We start from the raw sequence: 12,867 nt of genomic DNA on the forward strand, positions 1-12,867 counted from the left end.
CATTTTTCCAGCGGCCTTGGCAACAGATTTGATGTACGTGTTCCATTTAAATCAGGAGTAATGGTCAAGCCAAGAAGCTTGTTAAAACTTGAGGCCTCCTGAAGACGAGAGCCATTCATTGCAATTGATGCCAGATGTGGATCAGAACGTTGATGATGTAAAGAGAGAAGCTTGGTTTCGATGCATTAAAAGTAACCAGCCACTCCTTACCCCATTGTACTACGTGCTCAAGATCAGAGGAGAGAGAATTGGAGAGAACTTGGTCGTTTACTGTCTTAGTTGTGCTGCCATAAATGGTAGTGTTGTCAGCATAGATGTCTACAAATGATGTAAGGATATGATTTGGAAGATCATTAATATAGATCAGGAAAAGAGTTGGGCCCAGGATGGTTCCCTGAGGGACACCGGCATTAATACTGTGAGCTTCTGATTTTTGCCCCTCAACTACTACTCTTATGAACCTATCAGAAAGAAATGATTTAATAATTCAGAAGACATTTCTAGCAATACCATAGCTAGAGATCTTATGAAGTAAACCTTTATGCCATACCCTATCAAAAGACTTAGATATGTCAAGAGCTATTGCCCTAGAAAGGTGCCCTCCGTCGAGAGATTTGCTAATCCTATGAGATATAAATGTAAGTACATTTGCTGTAGATCTAGCAGAACGGAAACCATATTGAGTGTCATTAAGAAGGTTATTTTTGTTGAGATGGTTGATTATTTCTGTATTTAACACAGATTCCAGCAACTTACTCATGACGCACAGGAGACTTATTGGTCTGTACTGAGAGGGGGATGAGCGATCACCTGAATTCTTAAATACAGGGCATACTGATGAAATTTTCCAGGGAGATGGGAAACTATTCTCCTTAAGACAACGTTTAAACAGTTGTGTAAGTATGGACGCTAGTTCAGGTTGAAGTTTTTTGAGTACTATAATTGGAATATCGTCAGGGCCAGTTGCTTTACTGGAATCAAGGTTTTTGATTAGCTTAGCAACATCACGTACAGATATACGTATATCACATAGCGTGTTTTCTGATACAGGAGGAAATATTGGGTGTTGGCAGCCTTGATCGCAAAGGGTAGAATTAGCTGCAAAGTTCTTGACAAAGAGTTTGGCTTTGTCTGATGCTGACGAGATTACCTCAGGTCCATTGATGATAGTTGGGATGGAGCACACGCTTCTGTTCAGGATTCTGTTTGCTATTTGCCAAAACTGGTCGGAACCACGCCGCTGCTCAGCTACTTTGGACTTAACAGATTGAGCATACAACTCTCTTGCATTCTTTATTACTTTCTTACAATGGTTGCTGGCAGTCCTGAAAGCGGCTTTAGTTTTCATACATCTATTACGTTGGAAACAGTGGAAAAAGTGATTTCTGTGCGCAATTCAGCAGCACATTCTGGAGAGAACCATGGCTGGCTGTTAGGTTTTTGCTGAAACTTTTTCGAGGGTATGAAACGGTCAATACCTACAATTAACCAATCCGTCAGGTCTAATACTATAGAGGACACATCCTTTTTAAACATGGAATGCAGAGGTAGATCAGATATAAATGTACGGAAGCTATCCCAGTCAGCCTTAGTGTATCGATATATTGTACGATGGAGAGGTACATCTGGGGACTAATTACATTTCATTTTTATCTTTATTGATACAACAGAGTGGTCGGAAGGTCCAAGGTGCGACAGAACAGAAACTGAACATAGTTCAGGTCAAGTTGTGAGAAAAGGTCTAGTAGGCTTGCATACTGGCCGTCATTGATGCAATTGGATAATTTTGCATTGCTCTTCTAATGTTTTATATTCCTTTTATTTCTTCTGTCAAAAAATTATAATCAATATAATAATCGTTTTTATAATGAGAAAATTTATAAATATTTAAAATCTTAAAAGTTCAACAAAATGCCTATTACATTTTTATTAGTCAATAAGGCACATCTGATTGAGTTGAAATAACATATTTTTAGCTTAAATTCTAGTAGCTTTCTTTTTATAGTTTAATATTAATAGTTTTTGGTAAATTTTATGGTTAAACATTTTGTTGGACATCTTTCTGTTGAGGTCGAAATTCTTTTTCAAGAAAATTACATATTTTACTTAAAATGAAAATTTACCTGTAAAAGTAAATATTCTATAACTTTGTTGACTAAGGGAAAATGAGAAATGCTTTCGAAAAAATTACTCTATTTTACAAAATCATCTTTAATACAATCAGATAGCTGAACTATATGCTCCTATGCAATAGTAAAAATTTAAAAAAAAACAATTCTTAGCTTAACATCAAAGGCAATAAAACATCACACACTGGTTAATTAAGTAACTGCCAGCAAATATTATTAATATGGATTTTTATTAGAATCTGCTTTCATTTCTAGATATGCAATAACGATATGTTCAATTATAAAAAAGTTATATATTATTTGGTATATCTCTGATATATGTCATATCAATTATAATACACCTTTTCCTCTGTCTCTGTTCATGTATCTCACTCCCTCTCTCTCTCTCTCTCCCTATATATATATATATATATATATATATATATATATATACGTATATATATATTTGTGTTTATGTGTGTGGGTTTATTAATTTATAGTTTTTTATCATATTTTCTGTTCGACTATAATTTCTCATGCAAATATAAATAATACCGAATAATGAAGAATAAACATAATCTAAGCTCAACCGTTGACACGCAAATGAAAGCAATTATTTAAGACGGGTCGTAATCTAGCAAAACATCGATTCTAGAGCAAGAATTAAACGTCTTTAAATTATAGATATGTAGTGTACTAACAAAATGTTAGTCAAATTAATGATACAAATGCTTCAACTAACAACTTCCTTCAGCATACTAAATTGGTAACGTACGGTGTTCATTATCTCCTAGTGTCACAATGTTCTGACTTCTTTCCAAACATTGCTCAACTTTGTCAGTATCGATTAATATTTTGATTCCCCACTTTAGTAGTTGCCTTTCTGCCAGTAAGTCATGAGGTTTTTATCCTCAAGCAAGTTTTTGATCCGGAAATCCACCTATCATTACATGTCGTCGTGCTTTGTGAGAAATATTAGTAGAACAAAAATATAGTAACTTCATTGTACTAGAAAATAATTAAGAGGTGTTCTAAATGGGGGTTCTATAGACAAGAACGTGTGGGCGATAGTACTTTAATACAATAATTCCAAACAAGTAACATAATCAAAGTCAACACAAATTACACTATGTAATTATTGTAGATTAAAGGAATATTGCAAAATAACTTTCACTGACTTCTTCGTTACTACAATATATACCCGGCATCGTCCAGTATTAAACGTAACGTGTAACCCCTTAACAAATGAAGTAAAAAAGACGAAATTAACTAAGGAATGTGCATGAGACTATCATGTTTGTTTATTAACATTAAACTTCTTGTGAATAAAAAAGCAAAAACAACTCAAGCTTAGATTAAAATAAACACCTAAAGACGGAGATTCAAGTAAAATAACATTTAGACCATCTTGCCAGGGTATTCTACAGTGTTTTAACATCTCAAGAATAGTAAAAAAAAAAGTTAAACATTCAGTTGCCCCCCTACATCGTATTTTCTAATTTATAACTCTTAGCAGAAACCCTTTTTCCGGATGACAGCCAATTAAAATGTTCTCTACGTGTATGTATAACATATATACGAAATTTTAATCTGTACATCAAAAACTTGTTGGGTATATATATTGGGGAGTATATTCCCACGCGCATTCAAATATATATATATATATATATATATATATATATATATATATATATATATATATATAAATATATATATATACATGTATGTATATATATGTGGGTGTGGGTGTGTTTGTGTACATATATGTATATATATATATACACCCATATATATATATATATAATATATAGGTGTCTGTATATATATATATATATATATATATATATATATATATATGTATATATATATATATATATATATATATTCTTACGTAATGACAAGTTGCACTATATCTCAGTACTAGGGTTAGTAACACCCTCTTCAGCAGAGCAGGGTTGTTATTTGGCAATGAGCGTAGAGATACACAGAAATGCAACCCCAGAATTCCCTTTCTTGATTGACCTCTTTTTCCCCCGGACGGCATAGGGCAAGCACGCATATATCTGTATATCCGTAAACGAGCGGGAGCCCCCGTCCTTTCGTCATTTATTAGGCTAGTTTGTTTAATTTCGAAGATTCTTAACTGTAAATTTTCTTTGCGTATATATTGTATAGATTTTTGTAGAATAAATGGTTAATTGTATTTATGAAATAGTACGATTGTGTCCTGTTGTGCATTTCCCTGTGTCTGCCATAAATGAAGCGTTTCGGAGGACGAAAAAAGAAGATTGCCATCGGAAGGCTACAAGGCTGAGGAGGTCATCTTCACATAATGGGGAAGTCAGCCACTCACATCCAACATATCAGCTATGCTTTTCTTCTCGATGCACAGACCTAATGACTGGTCCATCTTCACATTTTCGTAGGGCCGTTTGTAAGACATTTAGTGTAACACCTTACGCCGGTCCTACACTAGTGACCCGTTGAGAGTGTTATAAATGTTGCCTTAAGACGAAAGATAGCCTCTTAAATATAGTCCACGGTATAACCAAAAATAATAGCCACCGACATCTCGACCCGTTTTTATTGACGTTTCCATGTGCGTATCTGTAGATATCGTTTATTTCTCTGGGGAGCTGCTTGCGTTTTCAGAACGTTTCTCAACCAAGTAACGAGATTACTATATATATATATATATATATATATATATATGTATATATATATATATATATATACACTTTATGATAATTCTGCATAACTTTATGATCATGCCACTTATATTATATTACATTAATTTAGTGTATAATGTAAACCACCATTTACTAGATGAAAGATTGAGTTCGAATCAAATGGGGTGTCGTCTCAAGATTACTAAACGAATGCTTTTAAGATCTGCAAAGTTACTCTTTATGTTTCAGATATGGACGATGTGACACGCTAACAATGTGATCCTTTTGATGAACGTTGCGTTAATTTCAAAGATGTCTATGTACTCTGTGTAAAAAAGTGAATTAAATATAGTATAGTTATAGATCACAAAAAAATAAATAATGCGGCGAAGATCGACCGTAACATATAGCTGTTTTATCTCAACAAACAGTGTAGTTATCCAACGAGTTAGAAACAAAGACAATGTCCTACAAGTAAGAATTTCCCTCTCTATTACGAGGTTGTCCAACAAACAAATCAAAAGGAGTTTTCGATTGTGATATAACTCATAATTATGTCCAATGTAAAACAACGAGGTTTGCTTGATCAGTGTTAGCGATAAATTTTCTTTTATGTAGAGCGGTTGCTCACAGGTACTCGCCTTGCATGCAATTGACACAGGTTTATATATGTCTAACTGAAAACATAAATGAAACATGCTACACTCATTGACTTCCTGTTTGTGGGGCGCAGGCTTTGTGTGAGATGCGACAGTGTCAGAAAGAGAAATTAAGCAGTTTCTTTTAATTATAGTTATATATAAATTCGATTGAAATGTGATAAATTTGTATAATATTTTAGATAATCTGATTCAAGCAGTGAGAGATATGCGATGAAGCCAGAATAAACGAATCAAAAACCCACCTCTTCCCCTCGAAAACAAACTAAACTACAATTATGTAGTGCATTGTTCTAAGATATTTACGTAAGTTACTGACTCTGGATAAACAGCTAAAAAACGTAATTATATTTTACGTTTTTAATGATGCCAGTGGTTGCTAATGTCGGCCACTGTCGCCTCTGGAATATTGTGGGTATTGGTCGCCGATGCAAAACTTAATTGATCAGACTTTAATACGATAGAGATGGCAAAATATAGACATGAGCTGTCATTGTCGACACTCTTACTTACTAGCGATCAGTGCTATAGTAGGACGGATGCTTGCGGTTACTTGTTTTTTGTGGGCCACATTGGCAATCTTTATTACTGTACTTGTCCTTATCCGGTGGAAACTGTTTGTCACTGCGGCAATGGCTACTATCGGCATCAATAAGGCTACTACGGAATGAAATAAATTGCCTTTGATGTTAGTTACGTTTAGTGATGTTTCCAGGCGTTTGGACGCGTTTGGAGGTGGTTACTGAGTTTACGTGCTTTACTGGGGTTTACTGGAAGGCATCACCTCTCTCTAAAATATTGATAATAGTCAGTGTGAATAATTATCATTAGGGGCCTTTGTTGGACTGCCTTCAAATGAAGTCGAATGTCTTCAATTTTTTTTTAAATGCTTGTTACTGACAGTCATTAATTGTTCAGTTCGGTTACATTCAGCTGCTCAGAAAATAAATCAATGGGTGGTTATGGACGGTAATGGCGTTTCGAAGCTTTTGACGATACTTGTATGTAAATTGTAAAATAAATTATTGTTCATTAAGGTTATTGCCCATTTCTGCTCCAAAATTTAATCACCCGCCATCAATTTCGGGAACCGTTATTCAGTGGAGACCACTGCCATTCTGTGGAAAGCACGTTCATCCATTAACACATATCGTTATCCCCAGCGCATATAGTTCTATATGGGAATAAATGAGTGTGTTTGACTTTTGCATGGGTCATTGTTATTTGATAACGGCGGGACTTGTGTTTCAGACGTTTTCTGAACAATAATTTCTCATCAAGTCTAAGGGGTTTATTAGATACCGTCTATCATGAGCAGTTTTTACTATTACCTGAAGCGCACTGCCATCCTGTGGTAAGCACCAGAATTTAGGTTACCAAAATTTTAAGTTTTTTCTTTGTTGCCATTTTCGAACATTTATAATGTGAAAACGAAATGAAAACAAGTCCCTGGCTACCCTGCAGTTATATTATTAAAACAATTGGGAGAAATGAAACAGCAAAGAAAAAGGAAACCTAAGCTAGAATATAATAGAATAATTTAATGCTCGCTTTTTATGATGATGAAACCACATTTGCTTTTATTTACTGTTGGCTGTATCGTATTTTATGGATACAAATCATACACATTATTTTATTATGTATTTGTGAAAGAAAACCAAACCGTTTTTTCAATCATATATGAATAGGAATCTGTTTATTTAAAATATAATAGTCTCAAAAAGAAATATTTTTCGTATATAAATTAGTTATGTAAAGTCCCACATTGTTTGTCGTTATTTTTCGTTAGCGCTTGTTATGACCGTGCGAGAAATATCTTGGTAATGGCACGTCTGATTAATGTTTACTATCGTCGACTCAAAAACGGGTTAGAATGCGTTACAAAACAACCATATCATTACAGTTCTTTTGTGACTGCTAAAATGTGTTTTTCAGTCTTATTTGAAAAGAATATATGAATGGACTGTTGTAGTTTTAAATGATCCATGGGCTGTAAATGACATTAAATATGTTTTCAATAATATACACGAAAATCTCTATCGAGAATATATTCTCAAACATAATTATAGATAATAAATGGTAAATAGTTTGGATCACTGCAAAATGACTTCGCTCATGCAGATGCTGGCTTCTTCTAGTCCGACAACAAATTCATCACGTGTATTTGCTAGGCTTTAGCTATGTTTCCAATTCATTTTATTTATATGAATATGGTAAATTGGAATTGAATCATGGATCATAAAAAGTATACGCACGCAATTACTCCTTTGTATATTAATGTGATAACACAATTTTTTAATGCCTTAACGTGTGCAATACAATATGAAGTGATCACCTTAATAATCGAGTAGGTGCAATATCTGCAAGGCATGATCCTATCAATAATTGAATGCACGACATAATCGCGAAATCTGAAGGTTACATGCATGAGAAAATAACATTATGGAAATTTAATACCGCTCATACGGAAATATTTTTTTATGCAAGGAAAGAATTTCTTGTGTTATGCAACTTTTCAATTATAACGTAATTTTTCCCGGCTATTTAACGTGTATGTAATGTGCCACTTCAGCATACACGAAAACATTTAACACATAAGTAAAAGTAAGAGACGGTGAACAGTATATAAGGATAGATATGGAAATCTTCAGTAATCATTAAATTTATGCCATAATATATATATATATATATGTATATATTATGAATATGGTATAGGAGCAGCTCTCTTTGCATAAAGAATACACTTTAATGCAGAAAGATTATATAATATATATAATATATAATATATATTATATATATATTATATATTATATATATTATATGTATATACATAATTTATATATATATATATACATATATATATATATATATATATATATATATATTGTTCTTGAGTAGTCAACACTTCTATATTTATTATAGTATGGCTTCGTCTGGCAATATTAGAGCTCGACATTTCTGCCGTTGAGCAGAGAGCACACGCGTAGTTAACCGCTAACCTTCAACACCAGAATTTTTTTTTTCTACGATGCGACACCCGTAACTAACACCCTATTGGTCACGTATAGATTGGATACAAAACGACGACCCAAGAGGATCTCTTTCGGATAAATGATACATTTCCGTTCAACAAAATTGTAGTTTACTATATTCTTTTAAAAGATAAGCATTGGTTTCACAAATGTTTTTTTTCAGCAACGAAAAGTAACCTCACCATCGAAAAGTTTAATATTCGAAAAAGCCGTGACTACAAAAACCTACAATGCTTTAGCCCAATTCATTCCTAACTTTGGATTTGTGCAAATCACCATTTTTTTCAAATTTGAAATAAGATATTTTTAGTGTCCTGGAATGTTTTTCTTTTTAAATGTATTAAAAGCCTTTAGTTTTTAACTGTTCTTAGAAGTGCACATTTTTGTTTATACACATACACAAAAAAGAAAAAGAAATAACCTAGATTTTTCTTTTGACTGAGTTTGGTTGTGCAAATATCTGATTTTTTTTTCGATTAACAGTTTAAATTTTCAATAAAAATTTATTACGGCTACCTAATTTTTTTTTTCGATAGTGTGCATGATTTTTGTTTCTCGGTTACACAAAGAGAAAATAACAAAAATATACCATTCACTCCATTACGAGAATTTAGGACATCAACATGAATATTCGACTGGGTGTTTGATGAGAAAAGAGATTTCAATTCGTTTTATTATTTCAAATTCTGGACTAAAAACTTTGTATTTTTTCTGGAGAGATTTACAATGGGAAATACAACATTTTTCTTTAAAAACAATATAGTGTGTACTTTCTTTTTCTTTGTGAATATTAATTTAGCATATTCTTCCCGTAAAGAACTCCTAGACTCAGATTTTTCTTGCCGAGTCTATTTTCTTTTAAAAAATCTAGAGCTTTCAAGGCAAGTAGTTGATATGATAGCTTAACAGCAGATTTAGACTTTAGAATTACAAAAACAAAAAAGGAGAATAAGAAAGCAGAGAATGAAAAGAAGAAGAAAATGAAAGAACCGAAGACGAAAGAAAAAGAAAAAAAAAGAAAAGAAGAAAAAGATAAACAGAAAAAAGAAGGATGTTAAAGGGAAGCGGAAAGAGAAGACGAAGAAGATAAAGAGAATCGGAAAGAAGAGAAAGAGAAGAGGAAAGGAGCCAATTCAGTGAACACGTACTGGAAATGCAGACAAAGGCAAGGGAAAGTTGGAATTACTAACAAAACTAATAGCAACGAGTAAGACAAAAATGTATTTTCCCAAACCGCTTTGGGGTCAGCATTAAAAAATCACTATCGTCCTAAAGAGGAGTGTATATTTGAAGACTATGTTCGCAGATTTTGTGATATACTCGAGGTTTATTTTAAGACATTGAGCGAGCAGATATAGGTTCGCCTTTGATTACAAAAAATGGAGCTGCGAAACATGATAAGACATTTTCGCTCAACAGTCGAACGAATTATTCTACAACGAGGCAGTGAAAATTTGATGAAATTATTCTGTCCAAAAATCAGTTTATTCCGTAAAAGATGATAAAAGTATCAACCTTATACGCCAAAAATACCAAGATTATACTCCAAAGGCTTAACTCGTACATTGACATTATGCCGACTTCGTGCCATCATCCTTGACAGCCGACAATTTTTAAGGGCTGATGTTCATTCAACGCTTAATGTCGATAAACTAAAAAGAACTAAGACATATGTCACTGAACAGATTATATAATGAACCAAATATAACCCTCCAATATTTGTCTGAGAATTTATATAGTACAACATAAAAGAAACAGGATTCCAAAAGTATAGGCTACGCACATGTAGCACACATTAGAAAAGGATGAAGTAATAAAAAATCTTACTCTTCAAACAATCAAGTGAAAGTAAAAAATAATGCTCCGGAAAATGCTAGAAGAACCCTTATGTATAAGGATGTGGAGAACTTCACTGACGTACAGAGCAAAAAGGATCGCAGGTTGTAAATACAACTATGGCTCAAGCTGAAGTACCTGACGGTTAAAATTGGAAACAATAATGCTAAACTTCAACTATACAGCTGTCCGGGTTTGTCCAACATACTCCACAATACTTAGTGAAAAATCTGAAAATAAACATGATGAGAACTCGGTTTATATCCAGGAATGATGAAAGCTCGGTGATCGCATCACAACGATGAGAGAGATTATAATCTGATACTATGAAACACGGTGAAAGATCTTCCCGTTAATCAAGATAGTATAACGAAAGAAGCCGACAACGACGATTTTATAAGAAAAGCACAAGGAAAACTGCAGACAGATAGACAAGTAGCAGAGCTTTTCTAAACATGTAACAATATAATATTAGATCTGGTGAGAGTAGTTCTTCCAGCGACTCTCGAAAAGAAAGCTTAACAGATTAAAACACATGACACCCTTGGGCTATTAGAATTAAAATTTTAGTGCGTTAATACGTGTACTAGAAAAACAATAACGAGGATAGTGAAGAAAAAGTTAAAGCATGCAGAGGATGTGCACTACCTTATAAAACAACACCAATTCCATTTAGACCATTGTCCTAGCTCCATACCCATGGGCACGGATACACGTGGACAACTCGGGACAACTTGATGAACAGTATTACCTCATAAAAGTAAACACTTTATCTAAGTGGCTCTTAATTCTTTAGGTGCCAAAGCTCAACAATGGCATTCAATATAAAAACCATTCTCTGAGTTGTCCGCGCGGTTTGGTGATATATATATATATACAGTTGTGCCCGATATTATTCAAACCCCCCTTGAAAATTGAGTTTATTAGGTGTAACTTTGTTAGAATTTATTGCTTACGTCCATATTGATACATATTCTTAATAAACCTCTTCTGATCATTTTCGTCATCTTAAAATCTCGGGATACTTGTAATAAAAGAAATATACAGCTATTTATAAAATCTGCAATGTTCAAAATTAATCATACCCCCTTATTTTTTCAGTATTAATCGAGTTTCTGACTGTTTGTTTCCTGTTTGATTCTTATTTTGAATGCTTTTATACAACCTTTGATTAATTTCATTTCGTTTTTTTGCATTTTATCAGAAATTAAAATGATATCAACTGAAAACCAATAAAAGAATAAAAATTATTAGAATGGGGAAGAAAAAAGAGCTTAGTAATGATCTTAGGACTAAAATTGCGAATTCACATGAGGATGGTTTAGGTTAAAAGTCAATTTCCAAGAAATTTGAGGTCCCTACAGCAACAGTACAGAGCATCATCAAAAAATTCCAGAGCCACCACACAACAAACAACTTGATTGGTAGAGGAAGGAAAAGGAAACTGTCTGCTAGAGCCACCAGGAATATTGTAAGAAGTGTTAATGCAAATCCAACCACCACTACTAAGGACATTTTAGAAAATCTGGAGTCTTCTGGCATAAAAATATCAAGGCAAACATTGCAAAGGACTCTGCATGAAAATGGTCTGAAAGGAAGAAGACCAAGAAGGACTCCATTGCACACCGGAAAACACCTTGCAGCACGTCTAAAGTTTACTAGGAACCATGTGAATTCTCCAGAGTCCGTTTTCTCAAGTATTTTGTGGACTCACGAAACAAAAATTGAATTGTTTGGCCATATGGATGCTTCTTACGTTTGGAGGAAGGAAGGAGAAGCTTACAACCCAAAGAACACCATACCCACGGTGAAACATGGTGGTGGTAGCCTAATGTTTTGGGGCTCCTTTTCGGCTAGTGGTCCAGGTAGTTTGGTCAAGATAGATGGAACCATGAAGAAGGAGCAATATTTGGAGATACTCCAGAAAAAACATTAGACAGGATGCGGAGAAGCTCCATTTAGGACCAAACTGGGTCCTTCAACAGGATAATGATCCAAAACATACTGCCAAAATAGTCAAGAAATTGTTTGAGGATAATCAAATTAATGTTTTGGAATGGCCTAGCCAGAGTCCCGACCTGAACCCTATCGAAAACCTCTGGCACATATTGAAAACTGAGGTTAAAAAGCGGAAACCTAGAAATTTGAGGGATTTGGAGAACTACTGCATTGAAGAATGGTCAAAAATCAGTGTTGATGCTTGTAAAAACCTTGTTGATAAATATCCAAAACGGTTACAGGCAGTTATTAAGAATAAAGGGCATGCTATTGACTATTAGTAAGAGAAGTATGAATAATTTTGAACTAGTGCCATTATTGTTTTTCTTTGTATAATGTTTCAAACTTGCATAATTTATTTATTTGTTGAGTTTAAATTAAATGCTTATGCTTGATTTATTGTTTGAAATCGCTTTAATATTGTCTACCTTCTGGTTTGAGCAATAATCTTATAGAAATCTCAAAGATCCGAGGGGTATGAATAATATCGGGCACAAGTGTATATATATATATATATATATATATATATATATATATATATAGTGAAACTGGTAATTAGTAAAAA

The sequence above is a fragment of the Euprymna scolopes genome, chromosome 1 (genome assembly GCF_053919585.1).
Source record: "Euprymna scolopes isolate OS-2025 chromosome 1, ASM5391958v1, whole genome shotgun sequence".
In the NCBI taxonomy this organism is placed as follows: Eukaryota; Metazoa; Mollusca; class Cephalopoda; order Sepiida; family Sepiolidae; genus Euprymna; species Euprymna scolopes.